Here is a 19762-nt window from a genome sequence, read left to right as displayed (position 1 = left end):
AGCAGCTCTCTTGGGCTGAGTGGTGCAAGCCTGTTTTCCTGTGGCCCTAGGCATCAGCCAAGCCAACCAATGACCACCTGTCAGCACCTGTTGGTGCATGGCTGGCACAGACGGCACATTTGTCCCCAGAAAGCAGGAAGCCATGAGCAACTTTTGCCTGCTGTCCATCTCATGCAACCCCACCCCCACCCCCATGTAACTAGCAGGGAGCTGAGTTATTTCTGTCTGGCCAGGTGACGTCGCGTACGTGTTCAGCTGGGTATCTCTGCTGCGTGCATGTACTTCAAGGATGCATTTATGCCAATTAGCTGCGCCCTTAAACGCACGCATGATTCTACCGCAGTGTACCCAGCAGAGGGAAGGGAAGAGAGAACTGTCACTCGCAAGCTTCTGCTCCGTACCAGGGGCGTCTCAAACCTGGGCCAGGGCAGCAGAGCCAACTGGGAGCTCGAGAAACAGAGTTCTGGGCCGTCACCTCAGGCGTCCAGAGGCGGGTGCGCAGAACTTCGGTTTGGGAGACTATGACAGTTCTGGGGAGGCTGTGATCTTAGTATCCCTGAACTGCACACTGAGAAACAGCGCAGAGGGTGCATTTTATGCCATGCCATGTGTTCATATTATTACAACAGGATTACCAAAAGGAAACTCCTGGGCCCTGAGACGCCCCATTGCATGGGGCTGTGATTTTTGTTTGATTGTGGAGCATCCTTCTTCTTCTTTTTAAAAGATTTATTTATTTATTTGAAGGCAGAGTTACAAAGAGGCAGAGGCAGAGGCAGAGAGAGAGAGAGATTCTGCATCTGCTCATTTACCCCCAAGATGGCTGCAACGGCCGGAGCTGCCCTGATCCGAAGCCAGGAGCCAGGAGCTTCTTCCTGCTCTCCCGTGTGGGTGCAGGGGCCCCAGGACTTGGGCCATCTTCATGCTTCTGCTGCTTTCCCGTGTCACAGCAGGGAACTGGATCAGAAGTGGAGCAGCCGGGACACAAACCGCACCCATATGGGATGCCGGCACTGCAGGCGGTGGCTTTATCCGCTATGCCATGCCACAGCGCCAGCTCTGAGGGTCCTTCTTCTACCCAGCCTACACCCTTTCCTTCCTGGAGGGCCCACCACCTGGCCTTTGTCTGCATTATCAGCCTCAAGCACTGATAAGGGCTGCTGGCTACAGCCCCAGGGCCTCCCTCTTGGACTTGCCCTGAGAGCTGGCAGGGGCCCTGTTCTGAGGGGCCAGGGAGACTGGGGGTGGGGGCCCAGTTGCAGGGGCAACGCACTTTGTCAGCCACGCTCTGGGACATCTTGCACCCCTCTTTCCAGCCCAGCCACGCAGCACCCACCAAGCTCACTTCCGGCAGGCAGCCCTGGGAGGGGGCATCTCCTCTGCATCCCCAGTGTGCAAGGCTGGGTCTTCACCCTCAGGGCCTCAGGGCTGGGTGGCATCTTTACAGCCTGGGAGCTCTGGTTGGGACTGACCCCAGTGCAGGAGGGGGCAGGAGGGGGTCACACTGCGATGCTGCCCCTGAGTGTATAGCTGCAAAGTCCTTGTGCTAGGACTCCAGGGAACAGCCCGGGGAGCAGACAGCTTGTCTTTCTTCCATGCAGCTGCTAAGGCAGCCAGGTGAACATTAGCCTAGGTATGGAAGAGGCGCGAGAAGAAATGAGAATGTTTTTAAAGATTTATCTTATTTATTTGAAAGACAGAGTTGCAGAGAGAGAGGTAGAGACAGAGAGAGAGGTCTTCCATCCACTGGTTCACTTCCCAGATGGCCACATCAGCCGGAGCTGTGCTGTTCCGAAGCCAGGAGCCAGGAGCTTCTTCTGGGTCTCCCACGTGGGTGCAGGGACCCTAGCACTTGGACCATCTTCTACTGCTTTCCCAGGTCAAAACAGAGAGCTGGATCGGAAGTGGAGCAGCCTGGTCTTGAACTGGCGCCCATATTGGATGCTGGCACTTCAGGCCAGGGCTTTAACCTGCTGCGCCACAGCGCCAGCCCAGAAAATGAGAATTTTTAAAGAAAATGAATGCAGTGCAATGGAAGGAGGAAACGGGCCCTGGAAGCAGAGCAGCCGTTACCCCTGACTTCACTGCTCTTGTTCAGTAACTCTATTGGCTGGGTTCCAGCCCTCGCCCTGCGGGCGGCTCTGGGGACTCTCCCCTGCCCTTGCACGGAGGGTGCTGTTAGGTCTGTGCTGAGTAGAATCTGGGAGGATTTTCAGGAACTCCACTTCCAGAAAACCCCCCACCCATAATTTCGCAGAAGCAAGGGGGGGCCCTACTCATGTCCATAAAAGCTCGGGTCTGAATACAGATAGGGCTCCCAGGCCTTTCCCGGGCTGCTCGTCTGGATGGCAGGTGCTCCTCTCCTCAGCGCACCCCGCTGCCTGGCTCACCGCTCCTCTCCATCTCATGTCTGAATTCTTTCTTGTACGAAGGCAAGCGCCTCCGATCAGCCACCTGCAGCAGCACAGCTACCCCTATCCATTTTCCTTCTTATTCTTTGTTTCATTCCAGCTTTTTCCCAGCAGAGTAGACTCAGAGGTTGTGACTGAATAGCCCTGGTCCTCTTGCTATTCCCAAGACTGTGCAGCACAGCCCAGAGCTCTCCCATGGACTTGGTAAAAACTGACTATCCTAGATGCACAGGAGCTTGCAGAGAGTGAGCGGAGAGCTCCCGGCACCCTGCGCTCCCCCTCCGGCAAGGCCACTCTCTTCTGATGCTGTGTGAGACTGTGGCCAGGCACTTCTCACAGCTGTGCTGCCTCGGTGTGTTCTTGTTCACCTTGAATGCTCGCTGGTTCTTGGCATTTATTGGACAGGGACTTGGGTAACAGATATCATTGATCTATCACCTATCTATCAGCTAACTGTCATTTGCCTATCATCTATCTGTCCATCATCTATCATCTATCAATCCTTTATCTTCTATCTGTCATCTATCTAGCTATCATCTATATCTATCCTCTATCAACTGTATCTTTCATCTATCAATCATCTATCAATCAGCTACCTAGCATCTGTCTGTCATCTACCAACTATCATCTATCATTGATCTTTCATCTATTTATCAGCTGTCATCTACCTATCATCTATCAATCATTTTTCTTCTGTCATCTATCTAGCTATCATCTATATCTATCATCTTTCTATCAACTATCTATCATCTATCATTGATCTATCATCTATCAATCTGTCATCTATCAATCTATCATCTATCTATCTATCTCACTGTCTCTCTATCCACCTCTCTATCCATCTGTCTTTTCTCTCTCCTCAGTGGCATTTCCAGTTTGCCAGTTTGCCAGTGTCCAGTCTGTTACATGAAACAATAACGATACCACGTTGCCCTGGTGTTCCTCAAGCCCCAAGCTTCCTTCTCGGCAGGATCTTCCGGAGCCTCTGCTACTTGCCTTATCTGTAATGTCGGCATTTGTGGGTGTGCCCAGCAGCAGGCACAGGGAAGGAATGCCTCCTCCATCTTCTTGAAAACGAATCTTATTCCCACAGACACTGAGGGTTGTTGTAAATCCCCCACATTTAAGTAGGATCTGGCTCCCCTGGGAACAAGTGAAACCAGAATGCAGGATTGAGGCTCGCTGAGCCTTGAGTGGATGGAGGCAGTCATTGGTTAATTCATTCACTCATGATGCAAATGTGTGAGCACCTGCTCCGTCCCAGAGCCTGCTTAGGCACCAGACATAAGTCATGAACAAAGCAGTTACATTCTCTTTCCCAGTGAACTCAAATTCTGCACAGCAGGTGACATAAATCCATGGTACCTCCGGAAAAAAGGATTTTATTAAACATGTTATTAAATCCTCCTGTTAGGAGAGAAAGAGGATATGCAGAGTTTGGTTTGCGGAGGGCTTTCTAGCAGAGTGGGTGCACTGAAAGGTCACTTCTGGGTAAAGACCTGAAGGGACGACAGCACCCAGCATTCCAGGCAGAAGGAGCAGCGAGTGCAAAGGCCAGAGGCAGGTGCAAGGTCTGGCAGGTCCATGGGACAGGCCGGGAGGGAGAAGAGATCGGGAGAGTGAAGTGAACGAGCTGGAAGGTCCTCATGAGGTGCAAGCAGAGCAGGCGGCACCTCGCCGTCTATTTTATTTATTTAAGCAAGAGGCAGACAGCTGAAGAGGGTGCTCCCACCTGCTGGTTTACTTTTCAAGTGCTGACAACAGCAGGGGCTGGATAGGGCAGAAGCCTGGAGCTGAGAAAGTGGTCCAGGGCCTCCCATGTGGGCGGCAGGGATTCCTGGGTGCTTGAGCCATCAGCACTGCCTCCCAGGGTCTCCACAAGGAGACTGCAGTCAGGAGTCAGAGCCAGCTGGGTATCAAACCCAGACACTCTGAAACAGCATCTTAACTACTGGGCCAAGGTGTCCCCTAATGTCTTTGAGTGATGGTTGTGGCCGCTGTGTCAAGAACACACTGAAGAGAGACAGGGCCAGAGATGAAGAGAACAACTGGGAGACTTGTTCCCTGGCACCTGCTAGAGAGGGTGGCCCGGCCTGGCAATGACAGAGGGCTCACAGTTGAGTGGTTGGATGCTGCATGTGTTTTGCACGTGGAGCCAATAGAGAGGAAGAGGGGGTGGGGTCAGGCTCTGCCTGGAATATTCTCAGGCACACTGTTCATAGAACTTCCAACCTGCTGTCAGCTTGTGTACCACAGCTGGGACTGGGGGTGCTAGCTCGGGGATCATCACCCACCTGTGGCCACCAAGGAGGTGAGTGGTGTTTGGGAACACCCCATATTCCGGAGAATTCTCTTGAGTGAGATTCTGGAGCCTTCCCTCACGCATGGAGGTCCCCCCAGCTCCCTGTTGGCATGCAGACAACCCTGCAGGGCCTCTCTCTGAAATGTCCCGGGGAACAGAATCCTTAGTCTTGGTTTATGTCCTCTGACTCGTTTGCCCACAGGCTTGTGTGGCCAGGATGCTCGTGGCTGCCCGTGCAGACTCCACAGCACCCTGAACAAAGGGACACAGCTTTATGATGCTCCTTGGGGATTGTGGACGCTCAGGGAGAGCTCTGCCTTGGCTGGTTGTTTTTCTTTGTTCTGTTCTATTTTTTTCCCCACACACTGCTCCCCATGCTGGCTTCCCAAGTCCAAGTTGGAGAGGCAAGGGTTTTGTATGCCAGAGGAGAGTTCATCTGATTCTGCTGGATATTTTCATGCGTTGAGAAACGAACCGTCGTGTGAACAAGAGTTAGCCTGGTCCAAGATCCCAGAACATCCCGGATGGAAAACAAATAAGGCAGGCCACTGTCAATTTTGTGGTCAGGGTCTCCACGACCACGGAATAAGCCCTGGGTGACAGGCCCCTGCTGCCTCCCACCCGCCCTCCCCTGCAAAAGGCTCACAGGAGCAGGTGCACCCACAAGCACCCCGGGAAAATGCACCCTAACAGCCGGACAGGCGGAGCATCCCTTCACGGGGAAGCAGAGGGTGGATACTCAGGCATTGCTTTCATTGTCTTCATTGATGACCCCGTAGGTCCCGCCCCAGAAGTCCCGCCCACCACTGGCCTCCTGCTCCAATCACGCAGCACAGCGGGTGCAGGAGGCCCTCAGTCCGTGAAGATGTCTTCCCCTCAGTTTGGGCAGTAGGTCCCTGGCACAGAGCCGCCATCATTGCTGGGAGAATGCAGGTGGGATGGAGCGGTGTAGAGTTAGTGGGAGCTTCGAGGTGGTAACAGTAAAGGCGGGGCGGGCATCATGGCGCAGTGGGTTAAGCCACTGCCTGCAACGCCAGCATCCCGGAATGGCGGAGCAACCATCCTAACCCACCTCGGCTTCCAGCCTAGTTCCCTGCTAAGCCCTGAGTGCTTGGGCCCCCACCACCCACGTGGGAGACCTGGATGGAGTCGCTGGCTCCTGGCTTCTGCCTGACCCAGCCTCAGCTGTTGCAGCCCTTTGGGGAGTGAACCAGCAGGTGGAAAATCAATCCCTCCCTCTTATTTATTTTTTTTAAAAATATTTCTTTATTTATTTGAAAGTCAGAGTTACACACAAAGAGAAGAGAGGCAGAGAGAGAGGGAGAGGTCTTCCATCCGATGGTTTCCTCCTCAATTGGCCACAATGGCCAGAGCTGCGCTGATCCGAAGCCAGGAGCCAGGAGCTTCTTCCAGGTTTCCCACATGGATGCAGGGGCCCAAAGACTTGGGCCATCTTCTACTGCTTTCCCAGGCCACAGCAGAGAGCTGGATCGGAAGTGGAGCAGCCAGGACTCAAACTGGTGCCCATATGGGATGCCAGCCTTGCAAGTGGCAGCTTTACCCACTATGCCATAGCGCCAGCCTCTCAATTTATTTTTTATATGTTTGAGAGAGCAGTGGCTGGGGCTGGGTCCAGCCTGAAGGCAGGAACTCAATCCAAGTCTCCCACAGGCTGCAGGGACGCAGCCACTTGCGTCCTCGCCGGGCTACCTCCCAGGGTCTGCGTTTAGCAGGAAGCTGGAGTCGGGGGCCAGAGTTGGGAGGCAAACGCAGGCACTGCAGTGGGGGACATGGGGGTCTCAATGGCCGTCGCCGATAGTCCCTCTGGCTTGCCCTCTACTTTCTCCATAATCCTCAGGGCTATTGGAAAGGGGGCACGGACCCAGCAGCACCCTTGGAGTTCAAAGCCATTGCACGATTAGCTAGCAGGCTCACAAGCCAGTAAACGACTTCTGCACATCACGACCTTGTGGGCATCGGGACAGCTTATGTCACTGGGATCCCTAGCCGCAAAGCTTGGGGTCAGCGAGAGCAGATACAGAAGTAAATACAGGGGCCAGTGCCGTGGCGCACTAGGTTAATCCTCTGCCTGCAGCGCCAGCATCCCATATGGGTGCCGGGTTCTAGTCCCGGCTGCTCCTCTTCCAGTCCAGCTCTCTGCTACGGCCTGGGAAAGCAGTGGAGGATGGTCCAAGTGCTTTGGCCCCTGCACCCACATGGGAGACCAGGAAGAAGCTCCTGGCTTCAAATCAGCCCAGCTCCGGCTGTTGTGGCCATCTTGGGGAGTGAACCAATGGTAGGAAGACTTCTCTCTCTCGGTCTCTCACTGTCTATAACTCTACCTGTCAAATAAATAAATAAAATCTTTTAAAAAAAAGTAAATACAGAAACACTCGCCATTGTTCCAAGACGTGTGTCATCTTGGGAACGGGGCAAACGTGCAGCCAGTGAAGTGCAGTCAGCTGCACAGTGGACGTCCGGTGTGCAAGGGCGCTCGCCCTGGCGTTGCCTTGGTTTCTTCCAGGGTTTGCAGGTCCGGGAGGTGAGCTGCACCTTGCTGGGTTTTGCAATGTATCTGCAATATCCCAGTAGAGTGGAGCACATTTCCCTTCCCTGGTTTGTGTGGAAATTGTGCCCAGACTTTAATTCCCTTTGACCTGTGGGCCACATTAGCCCTTCTGGTTTTAATTACATGTGCCTCTGATTAATCCCTTGGTGTTCTTTGCTTTCTCTGCAGTGACAGCAAAACAGCGCTGCCCAGCGCAAGTGCCTCGCGCTGTGTTTACTGATTTAACCGATCCCAAATGTGGAGGAGGGCGGCCCTCCCCTCCCCCCGTCCAGTGTGGATCTGGAATTCTCACCTGCCGATTAGAATCACGTGCGTGTTTGCAATGACGGCGTTAGGGACCTGCATAGGCAGTTTTGTTTTCTGTGACCAGAGGCGCCTCTCTGTATTTCCTTCGATTTCTATCAACAAGGACTCCAGCTGTTCCTAAACACCGCAAGTCCACAGCTGAGACCGTCCTTTCTTCTCTCGAGGAGGCTAATTCATATCGGAGCCTTGCATGGGCGTGAGCACAGATAGAGGCAGCAGCGGTAGCCTGAGTCTTGTCTCTGTCTCCTCGCTGCTCTGTCCCCACCACTCCCCCATTGAGGATACAGCGCAGGGCGGTGAAGACCTGGGTGACATTAAATTTGTGTTTTCGTTTGTCAAACTGAAATGAAACTATTCATATAAAAACAGGTTTAGAAAAGTAAAAAAAAATCACTGTATTAAAAAAGGAGATTTTCACTTGTTACAAAATCATTGTGTGGGGCTGGCGCTGTGGCATAGCAGGTAAAGCCACTGCCTACAGTGCTGGCATCTCATATAGGTGCCGGTTCGAGTCCCAGCTGCTCTATCCAGCTCTCTGCTGTGGCCTGGGAAAGCAGTGGAAGATGGCGTAAGAGCTTGGGCCCCTGCACCCACATGGGAGACCTGGAAGAAGCTCTGGGCTCCTGACTTTGGATCGTTATGGCTATCTGGGGAGTGAATCAGCAGATGGAAGATTTTGCTGTCTCCTCTCTGCCTCTGCCTCTCTGTAACTTTGTCATTCAAATAAATACATCTTTAAAAAAATCATTGTGCATGTGTGATTTCATGTAGGTGATGGACATAGGAGATAGACCAACTTGATTATGAATTGATCGATTTTTATTTATTTGAAAGGCAGAGAGAGGGAAATGAGAGAAGGGAAAGAGAGAGAGTGAGAGACAGCTCCCATCCTTGTTTATTCCCCAAATGCCTGTAACACTTGAGGCTGAATCCAGGAGCCAGGAACTCAACCAGGGCTCCCATGCAGGTGGTAGGGAGCTGGCCACTTGAGCCAGTACCTGCTGCCTCCCAGGGTGTACATTAGCGGGAAGTTTTAGAAGTGGGAATAGATCTGGGACCGAAACCCAAGCACTTTGATATGGGATGAGGGCTTGCCAAATTATGTCTTTTTTTTAAGATTTATTTATTTATTTGAAAGTCAGAGTTACACAGAGAGAGAAGGAGAGGCAGAAGGAGGGAGAGGTCGTCCATCCACTCCCCAAATTGCTACAATGGTTGGAGCTGCTCCAATCCAAAGCCAGGAGCAAGGAGCTTCTTCAGGGTCTCCCACGTGGATGCAGGAGTCCAAGGACTTGGGACATCTTCTGCTGCTTTCCCAGGCCACAGCAGAGAGCTGGTTTGGAAGTGGAGCAGCTGGGACTCGAACCAGCACCCATATGGGCTGCCGGCACTGCAGGTGGCAGCTTTACCAGCTACCCCATAGCGCCTGCCCCCCTAAGTGTTGTCTTAATCCTTGTGCTGAACATGGTCTTCCCCAGAGATGGACCAATTTTAACATGAATGGAATTTATCTCTCTGTCTCTGCTTCTCTCTCTCTCTCTCTCTCTTTCCACACACACACACACACACACACAATTTTGGAAAATTGATATCAGAGTTTAAATTTAAAGTATATCATTGTTTGCAAATGTTATGGTTTAGGGCATTTGATTTTGTAATAGCACTCGTTTGATTTATATAAATCTGCGTGAGAGTGAATTCGTGTGAAAATGGTGTGTGGCCATGACATTGGTCTGTGACGAAGAGGTGCATTGAAGACACAGCGTGATTTCTTCACAATATTGTGTGGCTCACACCCTTTTATTACTGTTCCTTACAGGCCACTGCAGGGAGCTGAGTTTCAACCCCCTGGCGTCATCACATGTCTTGCCTGTCACTCAGTGGGCGGGCTTCTTTCTGTCTCTTAGTTTCCTGTGCTGCGTGGGCCACATGTGTGATTTCCAAGAAATCAAAGCATTTCAGATACCACTAGTTTTCTTTCCCTTCCTTCCTTCCTTCCTTACTTTCCTTCCTTCCTTTCTTTCTTTTCTTTTTCTTTCTTTCTCTCTCTTTTTTTCCTTTCTTTCTCTCTCCCTCACTCCCTCTCTCTCTCTCTCCCTCCCTGCCTCTTTCTTTCTTTCTTTCTTTCTTTCTTTCTTTCTTTCTCTCTCTCTCTCTCTCTCTCTCTCGATTTCATAAGGTTTTCTACGTACATGATTGTCATCTGTAAATCACAACAATTTTGTTTCCTTGTGCCTTTTCTTTCTTTTTCTTTGCATGAATGTTGGGTGGAGGAACTGAGACTGGACAGGCCTTGAGTTGCTTCTGACCCACGGCAAAGTGTTCAGCTTTCGCTGGTCACCAGGTGTGACCTTGGAGTAGTGTTGTCACGGACGTCCTTTGTCTGATTGAAGGAGTTCCTTTTTTGTTATTGGTTTGCTGCATCATGCAGAAGCATAGGCTGCACCTTATTTGTTTATTTATTAACTTTTAGGTTCCATTTATTTTTCCTTTTAATGTGTTATGTTTTATTTTTTTAAATCTGTAATTATTTTTTTTTAAAGATTTTAGTTGTTCATATGAGAGGCAGAGTTGCAGACAGAGAGGGAGAGACAGAGAGAAAGGTCTTCCATCCTCTGTGCAAGAACTCCTTTGTTTCACTCCCGAAATGGCTACAATGGCTGGACCTGGGCTGATCCGAAGCCAGGAGCCAGGAGCTTCTTCCAGGTCTCCTGCATGGGTGCCGGGGCCCAAGGACATGGGCCATCTTCTGCTGCTTTCCCAGGCCATAGCAGAGAGCTGGATCAGTAGTGGAGCAGCCGGGACTAGAACCGGTGGCCATATGGGATGCTGGCACGGCAGGTAGAGGCTTAGCCCACTACACTACAGCGCCATCCCCATAATTAGTTTTTAAACAGATGCAATGTAGTTCATAGCTAACAATTCTAAGAAATTAATCATATTCTCTTTTTCCTTCCCCCTCTCCCTTCCTCCCCCTCTCTCCCTTCCATCCTCCCTCCCTCTTCTTTGTAGCTTTTGAGATAACATATTTTAGCTTTACATGACAGTAAAAAGGCTTAATGCTTTACCAAATAAGATTAACAAGTAAAATGCAGAAAGCCCCTAAGTTTGATAGGAATACAGATAGCCGCTATGAGCTGTAATTGAGCTGCATATTTATTTTTCCTTATTGTCTCTGGGTCAGGAGAAGGCTTCAGCCCTCATTGTTTCAGCCTCCAAAGTCCTTCTCCTTTGTTGCTGTGAGCATAGTCTAGAACATTCTGAGGTTGTTTTTTTTTTTCGTGAAGCTAAACATTACCTACTCTGTGGGTGTAGTTGCTTTTGGAAAGGAAACGAGCCGCCACCATAGCGTTTGTGGTAGAACTTGCTATTCAGCACGGGAGTTTTTTACATTTAGCTTTCATCCTGTTCACAAGGATGTCATTGGGTTGTCAGAGCATTTTTCACTGTAGTGTTTTACACGATCTGAACCAAAATGCGGTAGTCGAGTTTAAAGTAAAGGAAATTAGTTCATCCTAGCCTACTGTTCGGGAACGTAGACTGGCTCCTTGTGATACCCATGCCTTGGCTAAGTGTTACCAGGCCCTCTTCCTGCAAGATCTGTAGCATGCTCTTGCTGTCTTGCAGTGTTACTTTCTATGCATGTGAAGACCAAAGACACGGATTAAAAGCCTTGTGATTTTCAATTTGTCAGATACCCCAGTAAGAACACACGCCATAGATCTTCCTCGAAGAACGACATTATTCAGTCCTGTGGCTGTCAGCACCATCATAACACCTTTAAGATTCAATTTATGGACTCCTGATACAATTTTCCGCTAAAACAGTTGGGGACTTCTTGGAGAAAATGGCTGAATCCAGGTTTGGAACAGAGCATGTAGAACATGAACTTTTATGTACTTTCAACTCAAAGAAACTCTACTGGCCCGAGATGTGAGTGATTTGAGAACCAAGAGGAATAATTCTGCAACAGATTCAAACCAAATACTTACATTCACAATTTTTAAAAATTCTGGCTTTAGGTCACATTTCAATATTGCTAGCTCACCAGTTCCTTATTCCAAAACCTTATGCCTAAAAGAATCAAACACCCATTTCCTACCTAAACTATAGCTACACGATTGTTTCTTTATGGAAGATGCTAGGTTATGAAATTGGAAGAAATGAGAGAAACAGAAAAATCACATCTTTTGCACCCTCTAAAGGAAAGATCGGATCTTTCACCCCTTGGAGGGGGCAAAAGATGTCAGCACTTGAAGCCTACCCCCCCACCAATGCCAACCTCACCAGAAGACAGGCAGCCAGACACTGCCTGTCTCCAGGAGCGACGTTGTAAGAAGCACGCAGGACGATCTCCCCAGGAAACTTGAACCTGTCCGTGATGTGGTCTCTGGATTGAGCTACCACACATGAGACAATCAGCAACATTTGAGGGCTAGCCATTCAATGCGATGCAGGAATTATTGATTGTGTTTTAAGTAGGATCAAGATGCTGTAGTTATTTATTAAGGGTTCTTATCTGTTCGACACTAAAAGCTGAAGTGGTCTCTGATAAAATAGGCTGTCCGAGATGTGCCTTAAGATGTCTAATTGCATAATAAGAGGAGTAAAAGTCTTGCAAAGAGGCGGCACAGAGAATGCCCCGCCATTTATCACCCCAACTGGGCCGTTTGTCATGGGCGTGGGTGACAGTGATGATTCAGCATCAACATGCATCTGCAGGCCCTGGCTCTGAGTGCAGGTCTGCTCAGGGGCTTGGAATGAAGCTCTCTGGCCTGGATACGTAAATCCAGGCCTCTTCTGGGGGCCTCCGAGAGACAGGGTTCCCACAGTGAGGAGCTGAGTTCCAGCAGATCCAAGGTGCCCAGCTGTGGCCAAGCTGGAGCGCCAGCCAAGGAGGTGCTGTGTGTGGTTGGTGGACCGCTCCAACCCTCCGTCTCAGAGGAGGCCACACCCCCAGTGCTGACTACTTGTTCTCTTCCAGCCAGTGGGGATTTAAACTTGGCCACGGGCCCTTCCCTGATAAACAAGGCTCACAGCTGGGGACGGCTGTTCCCGGGTCCAGATGAAGAGGCAGGAAGGGCGGGGAGGCAGTCAGCCATCTCCAGGGCTGGCTTCTCCGTGAGGGTCTCCCTCGGAGTACCCAGAACTAGCTCGCTCCTTCACGTTGTTTCTTCTGCAAATGCGTGCCGAACTGCGAGCCAGGATCTGGGCTAGGCTGCAGGGGGACTGAGGCAAGCGACCCAGTGGCTGTTCTCAAAGAGCTGCTGTGGGAGAAGCAATCCTGGGGAAGATGGGGTCCCCTTTCCTGGGGGACGGTTGGAATCCGGCTTCAGTAGGCAGGTGAATGAACGCTGGGCGGAGTCTCGAGAACCCTGAGAGCCCCAAGCAGAGAGAACAGCAGCGACCTGGAGACAGGGGCCGAGCAAAGTCAACACAGACGTGAGAGGCAGGGGAAAACCAGCGTCTCACCCCAGGGTGGGTGGATTCTGGATTTGCCGCTAACAGCCCAATGTGCTGACTGATCGCTTTATGAGCTGACTATTCGGTAGACATTAGCTTCTTTCACGGAGCTCAGCGCAGGTCTGCGGAAGCTCACATCCAACCTTTGTGCCTCCCACAGCCTGGGAAAGGAGAAGCTGGGAGGGAGACGTGCACAGGGCAGCACCGGACTCTCCCTCCTGCTGGGCCAAGCTCTGTGGCTGGCGCTGCTTCTCAGCTGTTGTGCATCCTGGGTATCTTTGCAGCAAGCAGACTCTGACTAGCGAAACAGGAATTAGCACAGCCGTGGGTATCACAACAGATCCAAAATCATCAAGGGCCTCCCGAGTCAGGGTTCCAGTTTTAAAATCACTGTTGAAAGCATGGCTGCCAAAGGTAGACATGGAAGCCTGGGTTTGGTGGTTGGTCCTGTGTGTCACTGAGAGTGACAGGGGATGAATGAATGGTCCCGCCAGCATACATCACTTCCACCACACCTCTCTTCCTATGACCTGTTTTCCTATCATCTGGTCCATAAGTTTCCAGCTCTTAGTGTTAGGGTTAAGGTTAGGGTTAGGGCTAGGGCTAGGGTTAGGGTTAAGGCTAGGGCTAGGGTTAGGGCTATGGTTAGGGCTAGGGTTAGGGTTAGAGCTAGGGCTAGGGTTATGGTTAGGGCTAGGGTTAGGGTTAGGGCTAGGGTTAGGGTTAGGGCTTGGTTAGGGTTAGGGCTTGTTTAGGGTTAGGGTTAGGGCTAGGGCTTCGGTTAGGGTTATAGTTAGGGTTAGGGCTAGGGTTAGGGATAGGGTTAGGCTAGGGCATGCTAGGGTTATGTTTAGGTTTAGGGTTAGGTTATGGCTAGAGTTTGGATAGGGCTTGCCTTAGGGTTAGTGTTAAGGTTTAGGGTTAGGGCTATGGCTAGGGTTAGGTTTAGGGCTAGGGTTAGGGTTAGGGTTTGGACTAGGGCTATGGTTAATGTTAGTGTTAGGCTTAAAGTTAGGCTTAGGGTTAGGGCTAGCGTTAGGGCTAGGGTTAGGGTTAGGGTTAGGGTTAGGTTTAAGGCTATGGCTATTGCTAGGGTTAGGGTTACGGTTAGAAACCCAGAGTAAGCTCTTCCTTCCTGGCTTTCGATTAGCCCCTCTCCGGCCATTGCATCCAATTGGGGAGTGAATCCGCGGATGGAAGATCCGTTTCTGTCTTTCTACCTCTCCTCTCTCTGATAACGCTTTCAAATAAAATAATACATAAATATTAAACAATTGTTGAGAGAGAAGAAAAATGATATAACAAAGAAAGTAGGTTCTACCCAAAGAAAGGAAGTGTGTGGGAAAAAAAAAAGAAGGTGCAATGATACACATTTTGGTGTTTCTTATTATTAATTGTTTTGGTAGCCCTTGTTCAAAGCAACAGTGATGTGTTGGATGAATGTAGTTTGTAGGTAGGTGAGAGAGGAACTGAGAATGCTCTGTCCTTGTCACCCTCATTACTTGGGAGGTGCTGGATCTCTATGCCAAAATGGACTTAACTCGATTCTGAGTATATACGGTAAACTCAGGGGTAACAACTAAAGAAAGTTAGGAAAAGAAAAAAAATGCATCATAGGCTAAGATGGACTGGAATCATATAAAGTGCTGAGTGAAGTCAGAAAAGGCAGGAAAGATGAGAAAGCCAAAATGAAGTAAAGAACAGAGCAACCAAGAGAAAATAATGGTGAACACGGTAGAGAGGAATCCCATTTTATTTATAATCTCTTTAATCATCCATTATCTAAATAGCCCAATTAGAAGACATGAAGTGACAGGATGGATTTTTTAAAAGACCAAACTATATATTGTCTATAATAAATCTGCTTTAAGTAGAGACACAGACAGATTAAAAGTAAACAGATGGAGAACGGCACATGATGATGAAACAAAAGAAAGCTGGAGTAGCTATATTAATTTCGGGCAGAGCTGGCTTGCACAGCAAGGCAAATCAATAAGGCTAGGGAGTGACACCACGGAACGACCATGGGTCAATCCTCCAAGAAGATGTGATACTTAAGATTTGGGGTCTAACGGCAGAGTGTCAAAAAGCGTGAGACAGCAGCTGGTAGCGATGCAGAGAAATAGCTGACTCCACCAATAAGCTGGAGACTTCAACACCCTTCTATCAATCTTCCGGATCAAGAAGGCGGAAGGTCGGTGAGGCGTAGTTTGTCTCAACAACACCATACATCAACGCAAGGAGATCTCATCCATGTTTATAGACTGTTTCATCCAACAGCAGCAGAATACACATTCTTTGCGTGCTCCAAACGAGTAGTCACCAGGAGAGACCATATTCTGGGTCATGAAACATATTGAAGAAATGTAAAAGAACAGAATTCATATAAGTATGTTCTCAGATCACAGCAGAATTGACTAGAAATCAATAGCAGAAAGAGAGCTGGAAAAATTTCATCTATTTGGATACTACCCAATATACTTTTAAATAACACTTCTTTTTATTTATTTTAAAGACTTAGTTATTTATTTGAAAGTCAAGAGTTAAACAGAGAGAGGAGAGGCAGAGAGAGAAAGAGACGGGGGGGGGGAGGTTTTCCATCTGCTGGTTCACTCTCTAATTGGAGCTGCATCGATCTGAAGCCAGGAGCCAGGAGCTTCTTCCAGGTCTCTCACTCAGGTACAGGGGCCCAGGGGCTTGGGCCATCTTCTACTGCTTTCCCAGGCCATAGCAGGGAGCTGGATCAGAAGTGGAGCAGCCAGGACATGAACTGGCGCCCATATGGGCTGCCGGCACTGCAGGTAGAGGCTTTACCTGCTTTGCCACAGCACTGGACCCCTTCTTTTTTTTTAAAGTATTTATTTATTTGAAAGAATTAATGAATGAGAGAGAGAAGAGAAAAGAGGGAGAGGGATATGGAGAGGGAAATGGAGATATCTTATTTATTTATTTATTTATTTGACAGCTAGAGTTATAGAAAGAGAGAGAGAGAGAGAGAGAGAGAGAGAAAGGTCTTCCCTCCGTTGGTTCACTCCCCAAATGGCCCCCAGGGCCAGTGCTGCGCCTATCTGAAGCCAGGAGCCAAGTGCTTCTTCCTGGTCTCCCTTGCGGGTGCAGGCACCCAAGCACTCGGGCCATCCTCCACTGCCTTTCCGGGCCACAGCAGAGAGCTGGACTGGAAGAGGAGCAACTGGGACTAGAACCTGGTGCCCATATGGGATGCTGGCGCCGGAGGCAGAGGAGTAACCTAGTGCGCCTTGGCGCCGGCCTCAAGATATCTTCTATCCACTGGTTCATTCTCCAGATGGCCACTACAGCCAGCACTGGGCCAGTCTGAAACCAGAAACCAGGAACTTAATCTGGGTCTCTCATATGGGTGCAGGGGGCCAAACACTTGGGGCCATCTTCAGCTGCTTTTTGTAGGCTCAGATGTGGAGCAGCTGGGACATGAGCCGACATCCAGGTGGCAGCTTTACCCACTATGCCACGATGCCAGTCCCTTAAATAACACTTCCAAACACATCTCAAAATTATAAAGGCTATATATGATAAACCAGTAGCCGTTATCATATAGTGTGAAGAAAACCTGAAAGCATTTCCCCTCAAGTCTGGAACAAGACAAGGATGTGCACTTTCACCGCTCTTACTCAATGTAGGATTGGAAGTATTAGCAAGAGCAATTAGGAAGAAGAAAGAAATAAAGGACATTGAATTTGGAAAGGAGAACATAAACATATCCATGTTTGTAGATGACATGATGTTGTACATGGAAAAACCTAAAACTCCACCAAAAAGCTGTTAGAACTGATAAACCAATTAAGTCACGTTACAGGATGCAAAATTAACATATAAAACTGGCATTTTTATTTACCAATAATGCTCTTGCTGCAAGAGAAATCAAGAAAGAAATCCTATTCACAGAAGCTACAAAAAATAAAAGATTTAGGAAGAAATTTAACCAAATAAATGAAAGATCTCTACATCCAAGACATAGAAAACTGGAATGCTATTCATTACTCATGGATGGGAGGGGTTAACATCATTAGAATGTCTATACCACCTAAAGCAATCTACAGAGCCAATGCAATGTCTATCAAAATGCCAATGACGTTCTTTACAGACGTGGGAAAAACAATTCTAAAATTCATATGGAACTGCAAAAGACCCACGATAACCAAAAAGCTGGAGGCATCGCAATATCTGAAAAATCACGATGTATCAGAGAGATACCTGGACCACCATGTTCATAGCAGCACTGTTCACAATAGCCTAAATGTGGACTCAACCAAGATGTCCATCATCAGATGAATGGATAGAGAAAATGGAATATTAGTCAGCTGTAAAAAAATAATGAAATCTTGTCCTTTGCGGCAAAATGGATAGAACTTGAGGATATCATACCACAAAGCTATAGTAATGAAAACAGCATGGTACTGGCACAAAAACTAGCACATAGATCAGTGGAACAGCATAGACAGCCCGGAAATTAACCCACATACACACAGCCAACTGATTTTGACCAAAGTGCTCAGACCATGCAGGGGAGTAAACATAATCTCTACAACAAATGGTGCTGCCAAAACAGGATGTGCATATGTAGAAGAATGAAATTAGATCCTTACCTCTCACCCTCACCATATACAAAACCAGCTCAAGATGGAGCAAAGACCTAAATTGAATACCTGGAGACTGTGAAGTTGCTGGAAGAAAACGTAGGGGAAACACTGCGAGACATTGGCGTAGGGAACAACCTCTTGGACAAGATCCCCAAAGCACAGGCAACAAAAGCAAAACTAAACAAATTGGACTCTATCAAACTCAGAACCTTCCACACAGCAAAGGAGACAGTCAACAGAGAGAAGAGACAAACAACAGAATGGGAGAATATATTTGCAAGCCACTTATCTGACAAAGGATTAATATCATGAATACATTAGAACTTAAAAAGCTTCAACAACAATCAATCCAGCTGAGACACAGGCAAAAGATAGGAATAGGCATTTCTCAAAAGGAGAAACAGAAATGGCCAAGAAATATATGAAGAAATACATAGCATCACCAGCCATCAGGGAAATGCAAATCCACAATGAGATATCACCTTCTCCCTGTCAGGGTGGCTTCTATCAAAAACACAGAGAGTTACAGATGCTGGTGAACATGTGGAGAAGGGGGAACATTTATACACTGTTGGTGGGAATGTAAATTAGTGGAGCCACTGTGGAAAATGGAATGGAAATTTCTTAAAAAGCTATAACTGGACTTGCCATGTGATCCAGAAATCCCACTATTGGATATATACCCAAAAGACTTGAACATAATGTATCAAAGAGACACCTGTGTCACTTTGTTCATAGCAGCACTGTTCATAATAGCCAAAATGTGGACTCAACCAAGATGTCCATCATCAGATGAATGGATAGAGAAAATGGAAGATCACTCAGCTATAAAAGAGAGTGAAGTCTTGTCCTTTGCAGAAAAATGGATAGAACTTGAGGATATCATGTCGAGTGAAATAAGCCAACCAGAGAAAGATAAATACTGCCTGCTGTCCCTTATAAGTGGGAGCTAAAATAGAAAAAAAAAGTCTGTACACAGAGTGTTGATTACTAGAGGCTGGAGGTAGGAAGGATGGAGGGATGGGTATATGGAGACCGTCTGAATTATTACCACACAACTATTGTTTTGTAAATTTAAAGCTTTTTTAAAAACATAAAAAACATTTTAAAGAAGACATCTCAAATAAAATAAAAGCTAGTTCGAATTAAATGAAAATTAAGATACAGCTTATGTAAGTTTTTAAGATGCAGGGACAGGAAATCTTATAGGGAAGTGTATGAGTGTATACAGTGGAAAAGAAGACATAGATAATAATCAGTAATCTAAGCTTCTATGGTAAGGAATTAAAGAAAGAAGAAGAATATAAACCCAAAGCAAGTAAAAGGAAAGGAAGAAAAATGAGAGCAGAAATGAATGAAATTGAAAAAAAAAAAAAGGAAAACAACAGAGAAGAGTCAACCGAACCCAAAATTGATTCCTGGAAAAGATCAATAATATTGATCATTTCTAGCCAGGTCACAGGAGAAAAAAATGAGAGACCCAGAATCCTCACTTAAGAAATCAAAGAGGGGCAATCACTACCTGACCTTGTGAACTTACACAGGATAATAAAGGAATCTGATGGACAACTCTATGCTCACAAACTTAGATGAAAAGGATCAATTATTCAAAACAGCACAGAAGACAAGAGGTGAGGTATATGAAGACATAGCCAAAACTGAGGCACAAAAACTGTCCTGGATATAATCGCAGAGAGGTTAGTTGGGGCATAACTTAACACACTGTGAGTTACCATCTCTAATAAAAACGCACTGATTGCAAGGGGTTAACAATGGGCCCAGTAAATAATGCCAGAACATCCCCAGTGGTTTTCTTAGCACAATAAAACCATGTAAAGAAAAACAAAGGGAGCGCTGTGAACTGTTTGTCTTAATTTTGTAATTGGAGAGAACAGCATGATGGAGTTGTTCTTTTCAATATACTTCCATGAAAATGTGTTACTGGCTTAGCAACTCTGCCCTGACACGTTGATTCATAGCTTAGCCTCAGCACAGATGGAAGCTTCAGGAGACAGTCGGGATGCTGAACTGCATTTCCATACTCTTACAAGGTGCTTCAAAAGGCTTATGGGAAAATGGAGTTAAAAGGTAAGTT

Source organism: Lepus europaeus, chromosome 17 (assembly GCF_033115175.1).
Source record: "Lepus europaeus isolate LE1 chromosome 17, mLepTim1.pri, whole genome shotgun sequence".
NCBI lineage: Eukaryota > Metazoa > Chordata > Mammalia > Lagomorpha > Leporidae > Lepus > Lepus europaeus.
The sequence above is the reverse complement of the archived record's forward strand: the minus strand, read 5'-3'. Positions refer to the sequence as shown.